The following is a 25,467-nucleotide window of genomic DNA, read 5'->3' as shown; positions in this document are numbered from 1 at the left end:
TTAATATTATGTATGGTTGTTTATGTTTAAAATATTCACATCATTCTAATGTTCATATTATAGGTACTTGTTTACAATATTTATGTACCTTAGGTACATTAGAGATATATAAAACAATCCAAAATAATATTCATTTACTGATTTGGGCTATAAAAATAATAATAATAATATGAGTATGTAAATATAATAATAAATAATATAAAGAATATGAGTCCCTTCTCTATCACAAAGTAACACAGACCAACTTACATGTGTAATGTGCACATTTAAACACTATTAGGTATTCAAATGGGGTTAAATAGGAACTTTTATGCCACATCCACCGATATGCCTGCGGATGCGACTTCATATTTTACATAGAATGCGTACTGTCAATACAGCAGACCTCAATCACAGACAAGGCCAGCATTTGCAAATCAAACGCGATACTATCGCAGTACTACTAATAGGCACTTTTACTCTCTCACGTCAGGAATCATTTATATTTTTTGTTAAAAAGTGTTATTTATTGTTCTAGACAAATATTAAGGAGATGTTGTATAATTTTCGACATAATTTCGTAACAATTAATAATTTGGGACGAGACGGACTACTTGCCAATTACCTAAAATCGTTTGTTAATTATAAATAATAATTGGAATTCAATTTAATAAGAGACGACTGTAAATGTACTAGTGTAACTAACATTACGAGTAGGTAATCTAAATAATATTTATATAAAGTTACTTGTTAAATCATTGTTAATGATTTACCTGTAGGTACAGCTTACTCTACTTACTTATTGAGTAAGTACATTAATAAATGGACCGGATAATGACCAGGTTGTAGCCCACATCAGTAACGTGTTATGATAACATCTCGGCATTAGCGTAACGAATCGCATTTCGAATCTTTATGCCTATCCCTGCTTATGTTCATAAGTTTAATGCTAACTACGTATAACCACCATCAAATAAGGGCTTACTATAAAGTTGATCTTAACGCGTCAGTGAGATACGGCAGCTCGTAGTGTAGTCTTATTTGAAGCTATCCTAATAGTTATGTCGAAGAAGATATTATATCAAGCAAATCTATACAAAAAAAGCTTATAAAAATCCTTCAAACTAATACTTTAATGGGTTCTAATTTGAATAGGTAAAATACGAAGTATCCTTAATCCCATAACAGTTAAATCTAAAGTCGGTCCAACCAAGGGTTCATTTAATGATTAAAAGACCGTACAAAAATGTAAATTGGTCATATATTATGTGAGACTGTTCCGGGAACCGCATTAGATGCCATTAATTGGGCTAAACCAATAGAGACGACATCAGGACACGTGTAGCCCTCCGTTACTAAAAAGCCGGATTGTGCTTGGCCGACGTATTCTAAATATTTCTTTGGGCCGCCGGGCCTCACTCTTTAATTGTTGTTTTTGCCCGGATTCCGTTTTTTGTGATTGATTCAGCATCAGCATGCAGTTGTCATTGTGTTCCTTCAGGTTTTGATCATATTTTTTTCTCCGACCGTTCAATTGTTTGTATGTTTTAAGGAACAGTTTCTTCTTTTTTAAACTCAACGGCATGGTAATGCGAGATCTTTAAATAATCTGATGAATTTCAAATGTGATGCATGGATACTGTTTAAAATTGTACATTCATAAAGCATATGCATTTATAAGATGTATTGACGAATAAATTGACTGACTGGAGGACGGACGGGTGGCTGGGAGCAACGGTTAAAACAAACAAGGATAAATAAACGTTAAAGAATTTTAATAAATGTGTGAAGCACTATGCGGGCCTACCTGAGCTCAGAGAGACTTCAGGCAAACGTGACAAGGAAGCGATGGTATCACGACTCAGAACACGATTTTGGTTTTCAATTAAAGTTAAGTAACTAGTGAATTTTTGCACCATAGAATTTTGTTTAGGGTAGCTTACTATTGAAAACATTACCTTTCTAACTATGTAACTGCCTTTAACTAAGCATGAGGTGCTCTTGAAAAATGTTATGGGTATTCAAAGTGGGTTTTATAAATACCTAATTTATTTCAATTGGTCTCGTTGTAAAAGTGTTTATGTATGAAGAGAAGTATTTTATGGATACAGTCAGAGTCCGAGGTTTGATAATAGTCGTCCGTAGTCGCTCTACATAATAGTCGTCCGTCGTCGCTCTACATTCCACAGGGGCCTACCATGTATGGCTCGCGCTGACGCTTGAATAAAGTCTATAAGGAGGGCCTGCCTTCTAATGTCGTGCCAATCGGGAACCGAAGACGGGACTTCGCGCGAGTCACCCGCCATACATTTATCATATCGACGTGGCTGCACCCCTAACATTAATATGTAGCCATTCATAATGTTTCATTAAGTGTTAATGCGTTTATGATACGCGATCAAAAGCAAAATCGCCTTGACTATATCTCTATACGAGATCTGTTGCTTAAGTAATGGTGACTGACGATTTTTCACCGAATGACGCAGATACATTAGCGCTAACTACCTCAATGAAAGTAATAAAAAATGAATTGGAAATGTGTTCTTATTGAAAACCATCAAATCAATTAAATATAACTTTAAAAGATTACCACCTTTAAACGAGGTTATCTGGGGGCACAGCAGTGCCCCCGCCAAGACGAGCAAAGCGAAGCGCAAGGGCACTACTTACCTTTTCTCGAAGCGCTTCGTCGTTTTTTGAACCCTCATAACTTGGGTTTGACTTATACCAGATAAACAAAATTCTCGGAACATGATGTCAATAGTGGACTTATTAAGCATAAAACATTTTAATTGCATAACTCTTACTTTAGATTTTATTCATATCTAAAATAAAACCGGACAAGTGCGAGTCGGACTCACCCACCGAGAGTTCCGTATTTTTTAGTATTTGTTGTTATAGCGGCAACAGAAATACATCATCTTTGAAAATTTCAACTGTCTATCACGGTTGATGAGATACAGCATGGTGACAGACAGATGGACAGAAGGACAGAGGAGTCTTAGTAATAGGGTCTCGTTTTTACCCTTTGGGTACGGAAACCTTAAAAACGCCGATTTCGTCACTGACTCGCTCACTCACTGATGATCATCAAAACCTTTAGGGTACTTCCTGAAGTCCTAGAAAGCTGAAATTTGGTATGAAGGGTAGTATTAGTACACAAACAACAAAAAAATTCAAAAACTTGACATTTTTAGCCTTTAAAGAGGTGAAAAGGCGGGTGGAATTTTGTATGGGGAATCAATAACCGCTGAACCGATTTAGTTGAAATTTGGTATGTAGAATGTAGATAGTTTTTGTTATGAGGATATAGAATAGTTTTCATCCCCAAAATGTAAAAAAACATAAATTTTTCACCTTATGCCCATGTGACGGTAGCGAAACGGCCAAGCCACATATTTTGACTAAGGTGTAGAGTTTGTGAAGTAAGGGCTCCTAGAGCTTGGCTCTACATCTACAAGAGATCTGATAACTTTTTGACAGTGCGAGCCTTATGGTTTCGTCTTGGCAACATTTTACATGAAAATGTTTTTGGTGGGACAGAACTTATTCAAATTAATGACGTTTGGTTTTAACTTTCCTTTATGACATATATATGTATATTTAAGAGGTAGCCTCGAAGAAATGCTTAATTTTATGGGAGGAGTATAAGGATTGGTTTTGTAAATACTATTAAACCAAAGTTCACTGTATTACTGTCATACCTACCTTACAGAAATATGATTGTATTTTACCGATTTTAAAATTTCTACAAATATTTAGGACTTTTTATTTATTTAAACTTTATTGCACAAAAGAAAACTTATAGTACAAAAGGCGGACATAATGCCAAACGCTTTTTTACCAATTAATGTTAAGAAAATATAGGGGGTGTTGTGACACGTCACAAAAGTGAGTAAGCTCTCATCTGCTGAACATAATTGTGGCTGGCGGATGTTTTAGTGCGGTGTACTCCGTGTACTTACATTAGTCGGCGGATTCGCCCAAGTATTCGCCAGAACGAAACATAAAGCGGTTTACGACCGCCCCCGTTGATTTATTCCTCATTCATAATTTTGTATTTCGGAACATCAGAGGATTTAATAACACCAGATAGAGATCGCTCGAACTGCTGTAAAACAGCTCTCGTCTTGTATACCAATCGTAAAATACACATTAAGACGCATTAAGAGACCGACGTAATAGATTCAACCAGCTCCAAGTCTTTTATCCTTAATCTAGAGTTATTTTAAAACGCAAAGAGATTTGGGAATTTTATTGGCCAACATCATAACCGTTTTTACTGCTATAAATCATTATTACACTAATAATATTATTTTATTACGGTCATCTAAAATGTGTAGGTACTACCTTAATAATATTGTTTCGACCGTCTAAAGTATTTTTATTTTATCGACGCGTGGTGTCGCTAAGATGGAGTCAGATTCTGTAGATAATTTCTCATCGCGTGATAATCAAATCACTTGATCGACAGAAGTGCTCGTATTCACTTGCGTAGTTTTTTTGTAGGTATGTCAACGCTCTCTTTAGAGCAGTGAAAGCACGGTAGCCGATGAGTGACGTGTCGACAAACAAAAAAGATAGGACGGCGCTAGCCACGACTGTCAACATTGTTCCGGCGCTAGTGCACCTAGCAACGTAAACACTTAATTAACATCGTAAAGTACCAAGACGCTGCAATCTACCAACACTTATCAAGCGTCCATAATAATTTGAGACGAGTTGTTATGGTGAGGTGCAAAAGTGGCTGACCTGACATCACGCTTGTGACCCTCCACGTAGCTTCGTCCTCCTTGCTCCCCGTTAGCTTTCTCTGTCCCGCATCACGCCCCCACTCTTCCAAATCATCTTCTTATAGTCGCATGTTTTACTGGCGTCTTCAAATTAATGAACTCTAAATCAGTGACAGTAAATTCGAATTTGGATCGGGACAGGAGATGCGTGGAGCGCGCGCGCCGCCGAACGCTGCGAAGTCTCGGTCCATCACCGGCGTCTATTGTCATGTCGTCTTCCCCGGCTTTATAAACAATCTCTTTTATTTTCACCTAGAAGTTTAATCGGCTCGCGCTTGTGGGATTCCTGTCTCTATTCTTATCGGGTGGTCGTTTTGGAGGTAACAAGAGGACAAAGGTTGTTGTGAGGTGCCACGTCGTGTCAGCGGTGCGGTGCGGAATGAAGTTTCGTGACATCATTGTTTAGTTTTTATTATGTTCGTTTTTATAATCGATGCTATGTGATACAGTTAGTTATTTAAAATAAAGCTGTGAAGTACTTACGTTGGCACCAAGTGCTAGAGGTTAAAACACTAAAATTAGGTATTTTATGTAATTTTCAGACATTACAGATAAAACATATTTTAAATCAATCGCCCACCATCAATCATTATCAATGAGAATACAATAATGTTTTATGGGTTTCTCCGGGTCTATACAATATATAGACTAATTGTATATTAGATAGTTATGTTGGTTGATCTGTCGGTATCACAATGCTTACCTAGCTTCGTATTGTAAATAATCTACAAAAGTTTCAAAGTTATCAGAACAGGAAACGTCTGCTCATAATATTATATCCAATAATATACCAAACATGCAACAAAAATATTAAAATTTAAATTACCTCCTTAGCGAAATAGCGCGGTCATTTCAATATAAATTGCAGCAGCCAGCAAGCACCCGGAATATAAATAGTTATGAGAGCTGACAACAGCTTGCATTCGGCCGGCTATCAGCCCGGGAATCTCGCATTCGCACTTATTAAACTCACTTTTTATCGAGGGCAATTTGTCATTTATTCTGAGCTAGTTTTTGCTTATATTATCACATATTAATTGCGTCCCCTCGTTCCTCGACTCATTTCCTAGCTGGTGCTCTTTAATAGAGGCTGAAGTGGGAATGCGGTCATAATTTGTAATGAGGATCGTGAGATATTTCTCTACGCTTCGCTTCTTTAATAGGTTTGCCTCGTTACAGCGTTCCCATGCTCTCTGTACGTACTGAATCACAGGTTTTTCTTGTTGTGCTTAAATTGAGTGTGATTTAGGGTTTCATTGCTACTATGTTGATGAGAGCGCGCGGATGGGCGGTCGTTACTGTCGTTAGCGGAATTGACCGGTCACAACGAGGTTTGCTCAAGGGAATGCCCATTGACTGATTAGGCTGTCTTTATTGCCTTGCCCTTTAACGTAACAACTGTAGATAGACCAGCATTCACTTTGATTTAGCTTGAACACAAAGGTGTTAGGTAATAGCAGCTTTAAATGCCAAAAGTGTTTTAATTATATGAGGCAATGTTTTATTCAAGTAACAAATTTTATGTAGCTCTTTTATTTTACTACGTAAAGAAGAAACTAAGTGCGTAGATTTCATATACCTTAACTAACTTAGCGGTTTCACTCACGTATTTTTAGTCACTCGTGCGACATGTTTCGGAGAGCCTAAAAAAATTAAAGTTAAATTTGAAAATGGAGACCTACTCTCCGAAACATGTCGCGCGAGTGACTAAAAATAAGTGAGTGAAACCGCTAAGTTAGTTAAATTAATTTATCTCACGATAGTTTAAATTTGATTTCGTATACCGTTTTAGTAATCTATAATCTATGTAGTGCCAAAACTATCCCGAATACGAAAGTGAACTGGACTAAGTCAGAAAACAGGCTGAGCAATGTTAAACGGCGCGGACGCAAGGCCGTATTTAAACAGGCACGAAGAAAAATTAAGCGCAATTAGAGGAGCGAGACGGCGTGAGGGAATCTGGTGAAAAAGCGTAGGAATGCGCGAGCGACGCCTGCGACGCGCGCTCCGGTGCGCGGGCGCAGCGCACAGTGCACGCATTCAGCATGTGACAGTGCTAGATGTGGGACTAAAGTATTCATCTTCCTTGCATTATCCCGGCTTTTTTGCCACGGCTTATGGGAGCCTGGGGTCGCTTGACAACTAATCCCGAGAATTGTCGTAGGCACTAGTTTTTACGAAAGCGACTGCCAGTGCCATCTGACCTTCCAACCCAGAAACAGAGGGTAACTTGGCCTTAACTATTGGGATTTGTCCGGTTTCCTCATGATGTTTTCCTTCACCGAAAAGCGACTTTTAAATATCAAATGATATTTCGTACATAAGTTTAGAGCTTAAAGCTTAAGTTTAAAGCTTAAATTTGCTAAACCATTTTTTTGTTTTCTTTAATTAATTAATAAATAATAAAATAATAACTTCTTTGGTCTCTTCTCACTGTTTTAAATCTGTGTAATACGCGCATATGTTGCGCAGGTCACTTATCTCTGCCGTAGGAAGTTAGGTTAGATTAATTAAGGTTTTCCTGCGAATAATTGTAGTTTCACACTTACCGGCACTTTATCCATTTTGATCTGAAATAAAAACTAAGCTAGAATTCAAGAGTGTCCATTTATCACTAATTAATTGCTAAATATGTGGTTTCTTCTAGCCATATATTATAGGAGGTATTTATACTATACCCTCTTTGAGAATTAACTGTGCCTCTATACTAGTTTGTTCAAATTGTTTTTCCATTTTTGAAAGACTACCTTGTGGTTTGTTTACGAAGCAAGTTATAGGCCGCTTGTAGTAAAATTTGTATGTTCACATACGTTTATATGGTACACACCTTATAAGTATCAATATACCTACAGACATATCTTACAATTTTATATTTAAAAAATAACGCAATTTTTTTCCTTTACAGGTACGTATCCGTCAGCTCAAATGACGCTGCCGTATTTGTAAGTACCTACTTAGTTTTAGAGATGACATTTGGGATTTTGCATCTTATCTTTTGGATTTTGGTGTTGCAGGCGTCCATAGGCTACGGTAACTGCTTACCATCAGGTGGGCCGTATGCTTGATTGCCACCGACGTGGTATAAAAAAACTACTTTTAGTCCTAAATTTTCGCTAGCCAGTAGGTATGCTAATTTGGAATGAATTAGGTAACCGGATCAAAATGTAACTGCTAAATTATATTAATGAGTGCTATTTATTGTTACACAAAGAAACAAAAAGTGAAAAACTATGACCGCATTAAATAGCAAACAATGTTATGTTGCAGCATTCTGCAATTCAACATCAAACAAAACAAAAAGGCATAAACTTAATTTTAAGGCATTTTGTTCACACAAAATTAGGTGGTGAAGTAATTGTTATTGTTCTCAATGCAATTGTGTGTGTGACCATAACGGGTAACTGTTAATTATATAGCACATACTCTGCGGTATGCCGATACTTGGCCTGTCGATATTTACGAGAATTATGACTGGGCCCGTTGCGTGCGCTTCGGAAAATGTTATTGCTGATAATTGTATTCGTGACTTTGTTTGTGAAATGAGACGGGGCATAGATCAGAGGGCCTGCTGCGAGCCACCTTCGACGTATTTCCTCCCTGTCACACTTTCGTACGAATTTACAAGTGCGACAGAGAGGCAACACGTCGAACGTGGTTCGCGGTAGGCCCTCAGTGTTTGCAGTGTGAATGGGCCTTTCTAAGGCTCAGTTTTAAGCGCATTCTAGAAATAGAATAGTATGACTCCGTCAGTTTTTCTGGTTTATGACTGGGGCAACCCATGTATGTAGGTCTCTTCATAACGAGAGTGAATAGGTATGCTGTTACTGAAAGAGTGTGTATGATCGTAATGTAGGATCAATCGTTGATTTGTTTGTACAGTCAGATGCAGAGAAAAGGCACCCCCCCTGCATACAAAGTTCTGTAAATTAGTATGGACGTGGGGTACCTTTTCTCTGCAGCTGACTGTACAAAAAACTATAGGTTAAAACGTCCTATAGTTGTCTTTACATTTCCGGATATATCTAATTAAATAAAAAGTAATTTAATATTGTCCAAAGAACTGCAACTCTCACTTTGGGTCGTTGCGTCGCCGTAGTAAGTAATAAAGAATTGCAAGACTTTTTTGTTTTGTTTGTAACGCATGATGCAATATGATGAGTACTCGGTATGTAGGTATACCTTTGGTAGGTACATAATTTATTCTTTAATAAATTGTAGATAAATCCTATGATTTATCTACAATTTATTGAAGAATATTTTCTCAAAATAAACATAGGTGTAGATAATCAGTTAATATCTTGAATCAATTCTTGATATCGTATAAAATTGTCGGCATTTAAACTTGACCGGTTACCCTTGGCGAAGAATCCGCATCATTTCGGATATAATTCCGCAGCGCAAATGAAAAACCGCACGAGACTTTTACGGCGACAGTGAAGATGGTTTATGGCGCTGTTGATCAGTCAGTTGACCAGTCAGTCTACCAGTCGGTCGGTCGATTAAACCTGCAATCAACCAAGGAGCTCATTGTCTGCTAAACTGCTGCTTACGTGCCTTAGGACTCTACCTGTAACGTAAAATACATAGTTTTATAGAGCTATATTAAATATAACTACTACAACAATTTGTCCTGCCGGCGTGGCCTTATAGTATGCAAACAGCAATGCAATTGCTTTTATACCCCCCAGAACTAAGCCATACATCAAAAGGCAAGCATGCCAAGCGACCTCTTACAATTAATTCCAATAACAACAATTAAACGGGCCCCTAGAGTGGACATAAAACAAACTGTCCGGCCAGGTACAACAATGGCCTCGGACGAGCGGACGAGGCAGTATAAAAACTCTTACGACATAAAATATTAATAGAAATGCACGTGTGTTCATTGTCAATAAATTACCCAAGTGACACAGCAATAAAAAAGTATATTTCTTACGGAGTGAATGGGAGGCTGCGAGGAGGCTTCGATGTGAGGTAGTCAATAAAAGTGGCTGGCGTTCGGTCGTAAACTTCCGCCGTAGACTGCGTGGCGAGGCGCGCCAGCCCGGCCTCCTGGCCCGGCCAGGCGGCCGATGCACCGAACGACACCTGAATAGCTGAACTTCTAGAGTTTCCATCGGCGCCATGCACATTATTTAATCGGAATCAACCAGAACATTTCAAATTCATGTCGTCGGCGCACGCATCTGATTCCCCGCGTTCCCGAAACATCCCGCCGGACTCCGCCTAATGCGATTCCTCCCGTAATACAATAAGTGCCATGAAAGTTGCATGAGTCACGTGGATTCTAAGAGCTATTTTTCTAGAGTCGATGCAACACCGAAAGGTCAGGGGAGATGTAAATTAAATTAGATTGGATAAATAATTTATAGAGAGCCTCGACAGCGGATGGACGGCTTGACGTAGGTACTGTCGAGATATGATCGGTGACCCGCTGCTCCAACCTCACCTCCTAATCTCCACGACTCCATCTCCTAATACCTCGTCTTGTTTCGTTATCGAACAAAAAACATGTAATGCTTTTAATTAGATTAAATTGATTTATTTCATATCGATCGGTTCTGTAGATAGCGTTGAATAGGCCAGGTAATTAAGCTTAGCAAATAATGACCGTAACGAACGTGCCATAGCTCATTGTTAGCTCTTTTGTAATGAACGAGGAGACGGGAATTCCTGGGATAGCTGCGATGCTTCATTATCTTTACATCTGATAATTTATATGATCTCAAGCGTCCGCGTGATTTAACTATTTCGCTTCCAGTGCGTGGTTTTCAAAGAGCGTTCTTAATACAAAGGATAAAAACGTTATAGATTTTGGTTAGTCGAAGGGATAATTAACGAGAGTCTGTTAAACAAGGCGGAACGGCAGCTGGGCTTTGTCGATGCCGACAAAGTGATCGTCCACATCGCAATGAGCAGGTAAACTCACATTTCGCTAATGTGCATCGTTTTTGTAACCGCAGTACTCGGGCTAATGTAATTATTGTTCCCGGCCTTCTAAGTTCTAGACGGCTGGTATCACTTTCTTAGTGCCTATATTAATAGAATTATAAACTGTTAAACGATGTAGTGAAACTGTTAACAACCTGTATTCAACACACGGTGACATCGAATGTGCGGTATGTATCTTAGGTAATAGTTATTTAAGGCAACAAGCATGTATTACTTGTGATGTGGCATTACCGTGTTAGAAGGTTAGTTAATGCGTAGTTTACACATGTTTGTGCGATGATCTGTTATTAGGCTTTGTGGTCGATGCGGCCTTATTAAACTACTGCACGATGACCAAACAATGTATTAGTATTATACTACAACGTAGGTAGTTATTATATGAGCAAATATGTAGGTACGTAAATTGAATTGTTTTTAAGTTTCAACGTAATGTTCACGAACCGTTCGTACCTATAATAATAAGCAAGTAGGCGATTAAAAGCTAAATTATTCAAATCTTAGAAGTCTCTTAACGTATCTACGCTTACCTTGCCATTCAAACATACACACATAAATACCCTGAATAAACAAGGCTAAAATAAATTACACAAACTCAAAAACTCGGCCTTAAACCGAAAAAAAACAAACCACCCAGCTTTTATTGACAAAATTCTCATGTATTTGAGGAAACAATGAGACACGTCCGTCTAACCGTCGATCGTGATCCATAAAGCGCGAACTTAGCTAATGAAAACTAAAAAAATATATAAGTACACCTGGACAACATTAACTAATGCATTAAGAATCGTGCAACTCTGCGAGCCTGTAACTCTTAATTTGAAGAGCAAAAGGGTGGTTTTGATCAGTATATGTGTTTGTCCAGCGGTAAAAGGCGGTGTTGTTTTAGGAAGGTACGTCTACCTGCGCGCGTTTCACAGTGTATTGTCTAGTCCTGACTAAATGCGAACTGCACAGCCGGCTGACTGAAGTAGGGTTGTCAATCTAATTAGCAGTTTGGAATATATGAAATGAAATAAATGTACAAAATGTAATATCTACACAGCATCGACATGTACTATTCTTTTCTTTTCTGAATTTATCTTTTAATTTAATTATTTTTGTACTCAAGTTTCTGAACGATTCTAATAAATGAGTAAATTAATTTAACTAAATTAATAAAACCCCGACGCCGCTAGTAAATGAATATGAATTAGGTATTAAAGACGCCGGTTCGAATCCGGCCTTCACCACTTTTTCTTTTTCCTTAATATATGACATCTATTTTAATTAAATTAATTAATTTGTTTTCTCTTTAGGTACAAATGTAACTATACAGTCTGTTTTTCAACCCTTGGAATGCCTAAATGGCTGTCTCTTCATGACTTCAGGCAGTAGCGGTTTTAAGGGAAGGGCTAAGGAGCCCAAGCTACAAATTAAAAATATAAAGGGTTCTTGTTTGTTGTGTTTGGCTGCCATTGATAACCATGGAAATTGCAAATTAATTGCCTGTGTTTTATGATTTAATCCTGATCTCGTCTTCGGAATCACACCTATTACTTCCGCTATCGTATTTCAGTTTATTACATTATGTATTTAGTTTTGTTATAAAGTAAAATTTCGGAAACGGTGACAACCCTAATCAAGTTCATACACCTTTAACAATGGGTGAAATAATTATTATTTTTCATCTGCCACCTTTATGTCACAGTTATCAATCAACGCTGCAAGCGTCCTTTTTACTCACATGCTATCTCGTAAAGCGCCATCCCTGTCCACAACATACATTTAATGAAAGGAAGCGACGATGCTTTGCTACGTTTTGTGGTAAAGTTTATTTGACGCATGACAAATTTTTAATTTGCTTTTGGTATAAATAGTACGTTAATAAATAATAGGTAGGTGTTAAAAAGTATACTCGCGTAGCTTCAATTTTAAAAATTTTACATGACATATTTCAGGCCTCCGCATAAATATGTAGTACCTACACATTCATCATCATCATCACTTAAGAGCTTTGCTCTTGTCGGTGGAGTAATTGCCAGTCCTTTCTTTCCTGAGCCAGTCTTTTGATTTGCTCGTACGATGCATTCTCTTTTACTTGGCTCAGGTATGTGATTCTAGGCTTTCCACTGCCTCTCGTCTTTTCAATTTTTCCTTCCAGGAGGACCTACACATTATATGTTTAAAATTTTTAATCACAACTTGTAGTCCTATGTCCTTGAAAATCGTGCAATTGTACAAAAAAATTCGGGTATTGGACTGAATCTCTTATTTTATCGTATCCTTATTCATATCGGTTTATATTTATAATCCATTATTTTAAGCCACTGTATATTGTATACGCGCATTTTCCTTAACTTGTGTCTAAACGGCGAAATCTTACAAAACATTTCGTGTACCAACAGAACCCTAAAAATCAACGCACCTGGGCAAGTGTCGCACAAAGAGTAATGACTATCCGAATCCCGATCGGGTTCCCTTCAGAGAAACCTTCATTAATTGTGAAACACAATAGTTTACTTAAAATTATAATCGTTCAAGTTGTCATGCGAGTGATAAATAGTCTCGAGAGCCTCCTGTTTACTTTGTTTATTTGTCGGTGTTCTTAACTTTAAGCGTGTTTAGATATTTTGTTTTTTTTTTCTGTACAAATTTAGGTACAGTCTAACTCGGTTTGACTGTATGTTTGTTACCTCTTCACGCTTTAATAACCGCTGAACCGATTAAGGGGAAATTTGGTATGGAGATAGTTTAAGTCCCGGGAAAGACATACATACCTAGTATAGTTTTTATCCTGGAATTCATTCCTTAAGGGGGTGAAAATGGTAGTGTAATTTGCTATGGAACCGGTGAAAATACTAATTCAACGCAGACGAAGTCGTAGGCAGACGCTAGTGTAATTATACATTTCCAGCTTATTCTTCTGCAACGACTGCACACATATCACATAACCACTATGATGCCTTCAAAATACGTAAATAATAGCCAACATTAAGATAAACTATTTTGTAACATCAAATTTCTTATCTGTGAAAATGTTGTAATAGCTTCATTCAAATTTCGAACATCTCTGAAAAAAAAGACAATTTGACCCCTATTCTAATATCAGTCGTGATGACGTTTTATTTGAAATGAAATGTCAATTGCATACAATTTTGACAAATCTCACATGATAGTTGGTTGGTATCGAACGATATGGCAATAAACCCCGACTCTAGTTTGTCTCTGAAAAAAAACTACGAATGCGTGATATGAGTGAAAAAAGTTTTCATTTGCCGCCATTTGACGTACAGTTTATTTTTTAATTAGATTGTAAGTAAAAAAATAATTTGTTTTGTTTTTATAAGTAACTATAGCAAAAGTTTCGTGTAAAATGTGCGATAACGATATTTCGGAGACGCCGCCTCATATCCGCGAGTTCCGCCAGAGAGCAACTATGCCCATTGGGGATTGCCCCAATGTCAGCTGAAATATGAGGTTAGTGAATATATCATAGAAAGTTTATAATATGTGTGTAGATAATGCAGTATATGTAACTGTACATAATTAGGCATTAAAACACGTGTGATTCTATTATGAAACTCACTTCGTTCGTTTCATAAACCCACACTTGAGTTTTAGTGCCTTTTATTCTGTAGCATGGAATTCACATAAACTATTACTTATTGATACGAGAGGATAATAAGCTCTATACAATTTTAGTTGTTTACCTTCGGTAACCACCACAGGTACCTTTCAGAGACCTTTTGACGTAGAAATCTGAAATGTTATGGGGCCCAATACATTCCACGATTCTTCTCTTTCCGCACAGACTATAATATATTATATTATGTACTTATAGCAACAACTTATACCCCGAGATTGAAGTTAAACTAAAATATTTTCAATAATTTTTCGTGTCGGATTCGTTACCCCTTTACATGTGAATGTATGCAAAGGAGCAAACCTCGTAAGTTGCTCTGCTTTAATATTGATAGTATTCGTGGAGTATAAAGGTCAATCAACTTTTATTTTTGTTATTCTCTCCAATTGTCTGAGGGACGACTGCGTTATAGTTTTTACTTGCATGATATTATTATAACTAGCGACATATTCCTTTTAACCTAACGTATAATATTATTTTAACCTTACGTAGGTATGCGTTAAATATTTAAATCACAATTTTAAGAAGTTTAACCGTTGTGGCAAGGTAAATTAATTAAGCTAATTCAATTGACCCCTAAACCGAATGAACTATGATTTTGTAACAAAAAAAATAACTCGACATATTTTTCTTGGAATTTGAATTACTTAAGACTAGTCTCCCTTTGCATAAAAATATAAAGTCAATATGCTCGGTTTACAATACTGCTGCTACATCGGCCACACTCTCTGTGGCACGTCTTTAATGAAGAAATATTGCACGCGGGCGATAAAGGCGCGATAACGCGTCGCACCGCCCCGGGACTTGAATGAAGCTTACAGTATTAATTATAATTATAAGGCGCGGAGAATGGCGATCTATGGAAACTAATTCGGACTTACATTTCGATATAAAAATGATGTTATTTTGTTATCATTTGCGCGTGCATTTCGCTTGTACACGAGCGAGCGAATGATAACAAAATGTCATAGTTTTGACATCTAGCTATAAGTTCGAATTGTCTTCCAGGTGTCATTTTGCTTGGACCAGCGCGGGCGAGAGTTCTTAGAGCTAAAGAGTGTATCATGACCCAACTATGTGTAATCAGTGAACTCACTTAAACTGGATTGCTTGAGCGATCAACTCACCGTCGCGCACGTGGATAGAATGACAGCTTGGTATCCAAGCGCAGGCAACCGGTTGACTCTAGTAAACCTGTACACTCCGACTACTCCGAGATTCCGATTTTGCGTGTTTAATCGAAAATCGCTTTAAGCGAACCTCTCAGTTGTGGTTAGTGAGCCTATGAATTTACCACTGAAACTGGTGGCTCGTTTCGTAACAAGATTCAAACGTTAATAAAATGTTCAATTGGAATCGGCCTTCAGGATACTTTCCGACTATATTGCCACTAAAGAACTTGTAAGTCCCTGAAAGTGAATAGGTCAATAGGTAGGTAATCAGTGTAATCACGAGGTCAAGTTAGACGTTGAATAATCTAAAACCTGAAAAGACAAAACTTGTTGTGTATAGGTCTGGATATGTATAAGGTTATGTTTGTGATGACGATTAAAAAGATCGATAAGGTTCAACTAAAATTTTAATTAAGGGCAATGTGGTCAATGTCCATACATTTCTTAAGGCAAGAATAGGACAAGAACTCTGGTATACGTACTTTGCTCAGACACAGAAAGGAAGAGCTTTGATCCTTCTGCTCTACCGACCTCCTGTAATAGCGTTAGTGCTTTCAGTAAGAGTTAAAAGCGAAAAAGAGCTTGTAGACGGTCTTACCTGATAGACGGCCTTCCTTAGCTTAATATCACATCATCTATAATTTATTATCATTTAAATATTGTAACTAAAGTAGACGATAACAAATACATACTTCGACTTAATTTACTTAACTTATCTTTAGAGGGTTAAGTTTTTGCACGTCAGAAACAGTACCGTGCGAAACACCTGAGCAAACAAGAGACAAGATTACCAGACTTTACTTATTTCCGCTATTGACTGTTGACTTTCAATACTTATTTATTACCTTTACGTGATTATCAACAAGTTATTATGAAGCTTTAAGTTCTTCATTAATTACCTAACTTACCTACCGTACTGTTCTTCCCTATACTTATTATTACCGAGCAATATGAACGACTGATTGCATAGAAGACGCCGGGGAAAAAAATCATAAACAAATATCATCCAAGATAGCGGACTATCCATCTCCATCATAACGTCCAAAAGACTATCGACCTTAACAACAAAGCGTAAAACCTATTTTTGAGAGACAGGAGACGTGATGAAAAATTCGGCGTATTAAATTGAAACTACTCGAATATCGGCCGGCAAATCCTGAATGTGTTTGTTTAGGGCGGCCCACCCTAAAATATTTATTTTATCTCGGTTTGCCGAAGTGACTCCAATACGTTTGTTTCCATTTTTACCCTGTTCTGAGATAGGATCGATATTGGTTATAATTTATATGGCTTATTTGTTTGTCTATCCATGGTAGAGATATGTAAAACTAACATCTGAGCACGTTATCTAGTCCAAATATGGTCACGCAATTTGAAGATGGACGATCATTATTGATCTTACCTCATGAGTTCACGTGTGTTTGAGGAATTTATATCAGTGTCAAACTAAGCCAGACCATTATCGAAGATCTTGTTTATAGATCTAAAGATATTATATGTATTTTAAAAGATAGTGTCGTTTTCCAAAAACTGACAATCACGTTTTGAATTTAAATTTTCTTTACCATATCAGTTTGAACTGCCAGTTTCATTCTAATGTATTCCTATACAAACTGAAATCATTTGTGTTCAAATCGGTACAAATTTAATTTATCTTGGCCAAGCATCACTGCTAACAATACAGAACTTAACATTTTTGTAACTTACGAATAACAATGTGCAGTCACATTAGTTTCGCGGAACCTACGTTCTCGTTTAGTCACTTTCCATTTGCCGAGGTTCATGTCATTTTTAAACTTTACAGTATAAGAGCTATATTTGAAGTTGTTTTGTATATTAAGCTGTAAAGTTAAGATTGTAAATTTTGTAAATAGGAACAGCTACCTGAACTCATACGCATTGTCTTGGTACAATTGCGGTGCAGTCCCGTATCTCAAGGGACATAATCCCTTAACAAACGCCTCAGCTTCTTTTATTTTAAACCTGTGACGTAAATTCTTGTGAACAATAAATACGAGTGAAAAACGACCTTGCGTAACGATGATAAGATTTAAGGTTGAATAATATGTAAAAGAAGATTATAACAGCTTGCTAATCTTTTGTACAATTGTTATTACCTTGTTTTAAAAACAAAAGAATTTCATTCCTTAATCTCTTCCTTAAACCCTAGGCACTAAATAAGAAACAAGTTTTCAAAGTGTTACAATAACAAACAATGCTATAGAAATGCTATTTGTTAGATATTAACAAGTCTTTACTCAAAAAAGATAACCAAGAAAGGTTATTAAGCTAAGTACCTATCTGCTAGTTAGTAAGCCATATTTATTATGCTATTAGCCTACAGGCTAATTAGATAATAGATAGATAGAATACTCTTTATTGCACACCTCAGTAAAAGATGCACCAGGAAAAACAATTTAATTAATTATTTTGTTTTTAGGGTTCCGTACCCAAAGGGTAAAAACGGGACCCTATTACTAAGACTCCGCTGCTGTCCGTCTGTCTGTCCGTCTGTCTGTCCGTCTCTCTGTCCGTCTGTCTGTCAGCAGGCTGTATCTCATGAACCATGATAACTAGACAGTTGAAATTATCACAGATGATGTATTTCTGTTGCCGCTATAACAAATACTAAAAAGTACGGAACCCTTAGTGCGCGAGTCCGACTCGCACTTGGCCGGTTTTTTCTTTTCATCGTTCATTTTCGCTTTTATGCCTAATTTGCCAAGTTTCGAATAAAATAGTATGTAATTTAAATATAACTTTTTTAGTTTTGATATTTAAATGGTGACAATTACCATACCCTATTACTAGTTATAAAGATCTACTCATAGGCCACCGCCCCCATAAATGTTTGTAGGTATTTCAAGAAGCGTTTTGTGCGTAACATTACAATCAATGTAACTCATGTAGATATTTTAAGTTACCTATAATGCCGTTCTGGCGTGTAACGAAAATACACGTTCGTCACATTTACAGCAGACAGTATAGCAACATATACACAGGGTGTTATTAATTTATCGCGCTCATCAAGCGAGGCCCATTGTCACAAGCTTCGGGTTCACACTTCGATGCGTTTGCGCATGCAGCTGCCGATTTTAACAAATAGCTTTTATTGATAACCCTCTGTTGAAACGTTTTTCATACATATTGTAACTTGGGTATTTAATTTTTTTCATGTAATTAATTTGTGTTGAATCAACTTTGGAACCGGTTTTTTTACGGAATCCGTGTACCAAAATGATAACTATAATTATAGTCGTTTACCATGAAACTGACTTCGTTCTAATGTGTTTTTTTATTGGCGGTAAGTAACTAATTATTTCATAAATTTTGTAAAAGTTATAAACATTCCGTCTTCTGAAAGTATAGTAATAGTAGTACCTATAACTTTAAACTATAAAGCAATGGATATAATTTTTTATCGTATATAATAGGTGTGCTTATGCCCATTTGTTTACCTTCTTTCTTCTTTGACACAATATACATAAATAGGGTGCGTTGGGGTAAGATTGAACGGGTTTTCCATGCGGGGTAAGATGAAAAGTCGCCCGCTATGCTTCGGCATACGGACGTTTTTTTGTCTTACCCCGCATGAAAAACCCGTTCAATCTTATCCCAACGCACCCTATATCAATTATTAACATAAGTCGCACTACAGCGGGCATTTTCGGGCAAGTCATTTGATAAGGTTTACAAAAAACATCTTACAAGTACATGTACTTAGCATTTGTAACATAGTTACCTGTTATCATGTATTAATCTTTAATGTGTACTCTTTTCCCCTCACTAGCTCGGAAAGTTGTCTTTTAACCTTCAAAACAAGCGGGGAAAAACGCGTTTTATCCACTAGTGGGGAAAGTAATTTGACCTTGGATGGAGCGTGTTTAAGTAGCTTGACAGATAACAAAACGTAAAACGCTCATGATAATGGTTCGTTCGATATTAATTATCATTAAATAAATAGTTTGAGAATCTAATAAAAAATATCAAATTTAGCTTTATTTAATTATTTTAAGTCGTAAACCTTAAAATTCCATAAGAAACGTTTGTTTTTTTATAATGATGTTAAATATAATAAAATTCTGAACGCACAAGTTGAGTCGATGCAATTTCAAAACGCATCGTTGACATTTCATACGTCAGAAATGTCAACATTGTCAACAAATTTTTTACTTAAAAACTTTTCTCACCGACTCCGTAAAAATACACAACTTCCAGAGTTTTCTGTCATAATATCGTAAAAAAATGAGTGATTCCAGTGATGAAGATGATCTAACGCCTGTGGATGTTGCACTTTCCTCGCTATCGTGAGGTGAAGTTTTGTGTTACACACGGGTGCAAATTTATTTTACTTCTCGTGTGTTGAAGCACTCGCTACGCTCAGGATTCTATTTTAGAACCACTCGCTTCGCTCGTGGTTCAACTATAGAATCCTTTCGCTTGCTCGTGTTTCAATTCTACACTCGCGGGTAAAATACAACTTTGCACCCTTGTATAACAAATAACTATTGAAGTGACAACTGATAAGCCCATTAAAGTGGCCATCTAAAACTAATAAATAGCTGACATGTGTCATTATGACTGTCGTTCATACTTGTATTTGTTGGTGCAGTCGCGTCTATTTAATAGAAAGATTTACTTTATTTGTTAATTTCCACACCTACGTATTGAAATGGATAAGATACTAGGATAGCAGTCCGAACTTAAGTCACGGAAAGGTCATATATATTTATATACAACATAAAAATATTAATAATATATTCGCATAATAAGTAAGTTGTTAAATCAAATATACTACATATTATTCAGTCTTATTTTTAATAACAAAACTTCCGTGAGACACAGACATATTAAACATATTAATAACGGGTCACTCACGTATTTTAAGTCAAAAACGCTCGACATGTTTCAGTCTTATTTTTATTTAAAATTGAAGGGATATAAACTAATAGATACCTAACTAACGTAAGTACAGCCTTAGTTGCTAAGGTATTTGGATATGCACATTTCAAATACTAGGTACCAAATACTAAGTACAAAATATACTTTATTCTGAAAACTCGAAAATTGATTTGTGAACCTTACGAAGTGACATGCCCGCAAAATGCCCGCTGTAGTGCGACGTATGATTATTAATTATATTGATAGTTCGATTTCTGGAAATGTTCACCAGTTCACCACAATATAATAAACGCTATGTAAACACCAACATCAGGCAGTGGATTTCACTTTACATAACGCCGAAAAACTCGCCTGTCACGCCTTTCGCTCATCATTCCACAAGTAATTAATATCCAAAACTTTCTCAATACCTAATATTTTTCACGCAAAAAAATATTGGCATGGTCCATTGATACGGTTCCATTGTCCATGCCCACCCCACATCGCCCTACCTGTTGTGAATGGCCAGCGTTACAATGAAAAAAATGTTCATTTTTTCTCTATGCCTTTTGTCGGTGGCAACACTATATTTCACGTGGAACAATTATCATTGTCTTTGGCACCTCAGAACAGTGCGGTTGCGTTATTTCGCGTCTCTTTTGTGCTCTCCGAGATGTTTATAGATGCCGCTTTGTTTAACTAAGGAGGGGGTATTGTAGTCTTTCAAAGAGAGGTTTAATATGAAACTGGAAATTTGAATTTATTAGCAAACTGTCACTCCAGCTAATCTCACAAGACAATAAGAATAAAAATCAATAAGTACTTATCCTTTCTATATTAATAATGCGAGATCTTTTTATTTTATTTTTTTAATTTATTTATCTCAATGTACATCACAACAATTTTCTTACAATTATATTCCTCGCCAAACTGCGATTGCAGTTTGTTGGCGAGATGCGATTGCAGTTTGTTGGCGAGATAAATCTAAAATAAGCTTTAGAATTTAGAGTTGGGAGGGTTTTAATAATCATCGACATATCACCGAATACAAAACCGACAACTTAATTTGAACTATTGTCACAAAAATTGACTCATTCTCATTTGATCGGGTTTCGTCCTAACTTTCGGTTGTATTTAATGGGCAGTAATGTTAGTATTGCAGCTAAAATCAACGGGGAACGATATCAGCTCCATCTGCCAATTATTGGAAAAATAACAAAGATCATTACGCGGGAAAGGAAGCCGGGATTTGGCAGCGATTTAATTTCGACTGCAATTTACGACTAGCAATAAATAATGCCGACGCATCGACTCCGCGCCATTGTCGCTTTTTTAAAACCATTAAAAATCCTATCAATGGCTTCCATTGGGATGACAAAATCAATTTGATTAGAAATCGTGTGGGGCATACGCTTGTCTCTTTCTGTTGCATATAAATAATCAATAAAGGAAAGTAACAGAATTAGTCTATGCATTTGCTAACTAAATGGAAATATTAAAACCCGTTACAAATTTCAATAAATAGGCAAATAAATTGCTACCCGATAATGTGCCATTGTTGCCCGGTAATGTTGATTTATATGAATATTCATGTAGTTAATTTCGGAACGGTGGTTCGTTTTATATATCGTATTTATTTTAAATGTTAAATTTATTGATTTGTAATAAAATAGCGTGACTCGAGCTACATGCAGGCCGCACGTGTACCATGTGTTTTTAATATCATATTTATTATAAATAAAATGTAGAAATATTCTATGCAAAGTAATATTTAAAACATTTCTTTATGACAGTTACCCATCTACCCACCTAAGCGCCACTTACACCATCCTGCTAACCCGGGGTTAACCGGTTAAACCGTTAATTCAGTGTCAAAATGTACTGGTAACCATGGTAACTCCAGGTTTTACCGGTTAACCCCGGGTTAGTAAATGGTGCAAGTGGCCCTAAGTGAGAGTCTGTCCTATTCCTAGCTGTATTTAAATTATTTACCTCCGTTTAAATTTAATGTCCTGTTAAATATGCAAGCACCAACAATTTAGACAAAAGGTAACTTATTAGAATACATTTCTACTTGGATCTATACAATATCTAATAAGTGTCTACCAACTCGAGTATATTTGCCCAATACATTCTCTTTCATTTTCTTGTTTTAACTCTAGATATTGTCTAAAATGCAGTTAGTGGTAGGTCGTCACTGTGCTTATAAACATGAAAAAAGAGGCTTTAACTAACTACAGTTAAGAGTTAAAATGACGACATGGTAGGGCTGTCGCTGTCGCCCTAGGGTAGGGTAGGGACGTTCGGTTCGGATGCACTATAATATCATGTCTAGAAGCGATTCGTCGTTGAACAAACAAGGTTTTTAAATGCTACCTAACTTGTCTTTTTTATATCGCCATTTGAATATTTCGATCGTTTCTGTTAGGTTCGTGACACGACACGGCACGGGTTCACGTGAGAGATATTTATAAAAGAAAAGCGGTGTATCGGCAATATAGCGTTATTATCAATTTAATGATTGCTAATACCAAACCGGAGCCGTCGGCACGTCAGACTATCGTCGTTCATAATCGGCCGCTATTGCCGAATCGTCCGCTTTATGCGTGCCTGCTTTATGTCATCGGCAGGATCGAGTGAGGGGTGATAGCCGTCTTTACTGACGGCAATTCTCGTCTTTTACATGCGAACAACTTTTCAACTCTCTCAATCAATTTGCCAACCTGTCGATGGAATTGGCATGAAATTCTAACGAACCGTTAAACTTTTTTTCGTTCACATCACCCAAAATGAGCACATTTATATTCACACTCGTACAATATAGGCAATGCAAACACTTTAAAACCACCCCTTCCATTATAAAACCATGCTTCTGAAATATTAAACCACTAACTTGAAATAAAGCCACACTGCACGCTACATACAAAACAAAAAAAACGCTTAAAAAACCTCATCAACAAAAGTGACGAAGAAAAAAAAAGTCCCCGCTTATATGCAAATGTCACGACTGCTCATTACCGCACCATAAAACCATAACAACAGTTATTACGGGAGCAATTAAAAAAAACTTTGCAACACTAACACTGCAAGTGTGACGAAAACCGCTTACTGCGCCCACATAGTTGGTTTCGGTATAAAAAAAACTTTGAAAAACGAGGGCGCCACTGTCTTATGCAAAAAACTCCTTACGTATTCACCCCTCGCGAATCCGTTTTAATGAATGCTCCTCGCGTTTTTTTTTCTGAGCACTCGACGCAGTTGTTTTGACGGTACGCAATCTAGCCACTAATTGCTTTTTCCTCGTCGGGGCGAGTACCTCGCGAAATTACATTTTATTAATTGAATAATATTAATGATACTTCCTCAAGACGATCAATCTTTAATGACGTTTTTATTCGTCGTGAGAGTGACGCGACTCTCCCTTTCCTCCGACCACTCGGGATGTTGTTTTTTTACATCGATCGATGTTAATTACGTATCTAATGGCTCCCGTGATACACTTCCATTAATAATACGCCTGCGACATCGTCCCGCTTCTCCAAGATTTAATAACTACTAAGAGATTAATAGTGCATCTGTGCCGACGTTATTATAAAAATATGTCCGCGTCATAAAAGCACTCCTAGCCGGTTTGGATTTGGATAAAACTGTTCATTTCATACTCATAATTTATTTATAAATGCACTTTAGATAAGGTGGCGCGTGTTTAGTCACAATTGCAATTCTAACTAGCATTAGTTATTATAAAAGCGGACAGGCGAAACAAAACGTCTCATTTGAATGCAGTGTTCACTTCGTTCTGAGTGACTTTAATCCAAAAATTTGCGGCAGCTGCCAACTTGGGTCGCGCGCGGACATTAAAAAGCTTAATCTATGTCGAGCCTAGCTAAACAAACCTTGATTCATTTTGGAACGCATAAAATGTAGCATGCGCGTCATTGTTCTCCACCGTTATTATTACTGCTTTTTATTTAACCATTTTATTTTATTATCATAACTATTTTTTTCGCGATGAATCTGCGCGTCGGTATAATTTCTTTTGTTCCACACGCTGTTGTTGTTTCTTTTTTGTTGTTTTTTTTATTGTGTTGCGATGTTACCAACGTAGTGTGCGGTGATTTATTCCCCCTTTCGGGTAAAACAACACCCGTGCGAGTTACGATTAGCTGGGAGTCGTAATATCTAATTACTATGTGTGGGCACGTACGGACATAACTCCCATGTTTCCTCCAACCGATGTGCTTTATGGAATTGTATCCTCATATTTCGGCAGTCTTGATACCGTAGTTTGTCCGTGTCTCGCCTCTCGTTGCACTTTCTCCGTAATCTGATATCTTTATGTCACTTCGCCCCAACTCGGGTGAAAAAACCCGCAAATTATCTCTCGTATAAGTAGGTAGGTACGGAGTGTTTTTTACGCATCTCCCTCGGGAAGGTAGCTAATGTTGGTAATTCCAAATTCAATCATCTCAAACAAAGGACATCTCACGCGTAGCTAAATGGCATTTTTTAATCGGATATTATAATTAATGTTCCTTTTGTCGCGTGCTGACGCGCCCTCGCGCGAACAATGGGATTTCTAATAGAGAGAGATATAAATATTTTTTCTTAGAAACTGAGACTACCTGACGATAAAACACAGGCGACGAAGACGCTCGGAGCCGAATTAAATTAGAATAATAAATAATCAGGAGAATCTCAACGACTATAGGGGACGCTTGATTCCAAATGAATTAAAATAACTTGTTTGCTCAGTTTCCACTAGTTTACTCGTATTTTTCATTCGACCAAATTAGAACGCTAAACAAATTTTATTTGATCATGCAGACCGGACCCTGCTATGCTTGCCAGTGAGCAAGATTGCAAGAAACTATTACAAAAACTCTCCAATGACCCCCAAAGTTCATCCTCGCGAAACTAGACGTAAATTTTTTATCAAGCGGAGCTTAACCCTCTGACACAAACCCTTCTCAGACACATACAGAAAAAACGCTAATAGTAAAAATTGCGTACGGTGAGTGTTATAGACCTTATTGTCAAAACGTTAAGATATAAAATTATTTTTTTT

At 37.0% G+C, this 25,467-nt stretch overlaps 1 protein-coding gene and 1 long non-coding RNA gene across 4 annotated transcripts in view; one reads left to right on the top strand and one right to left on the bottom strand.

Annotated features, from left to right (window-relative positions):
* Window positions 1–25,467, top strand: part of LOC134745440 (zinc finger homeobox protein 4) — a 149,660-nt gene that overhangs the window by 100,966 nt on the left and 23,227 nt on the right. The window lies entirely within an intron of this gene.
* On the bottom strand, window positions 7,198–10,753 carry LOC134745468 (uncharacterized). Its single transcript, XR_010128184.1, has 3 exons — window positions 9,709–10,753; window positions 9,127–9,277; window positions 7,198–7,342 (listed from the first exon to the last, which is right to left on the bottom strand). It is a non-coding gene; the product is annotated as an uncharacterized LOC134745468 (long non-coding RNA).

This window comes from Cydia strobilella, chromosome 11 (genome assembly GCF_947568885.1).
Source record: "Cydia strobilella chromosome 11, ilCydStro3.1, whole genome shotgun sequence".
NCBI classification, from domain to species: domain Eukaryota; kingdom Metazoa; phylum Arthropoda; class Insecta; order Lepidoptera; family Tortricidae; genus Cydia; species Cydia strobilella.
Note: the sequence above shows the minus strand (reverse complement) of the source record. Positions and strands in the feature narration are given on the sequence as shown.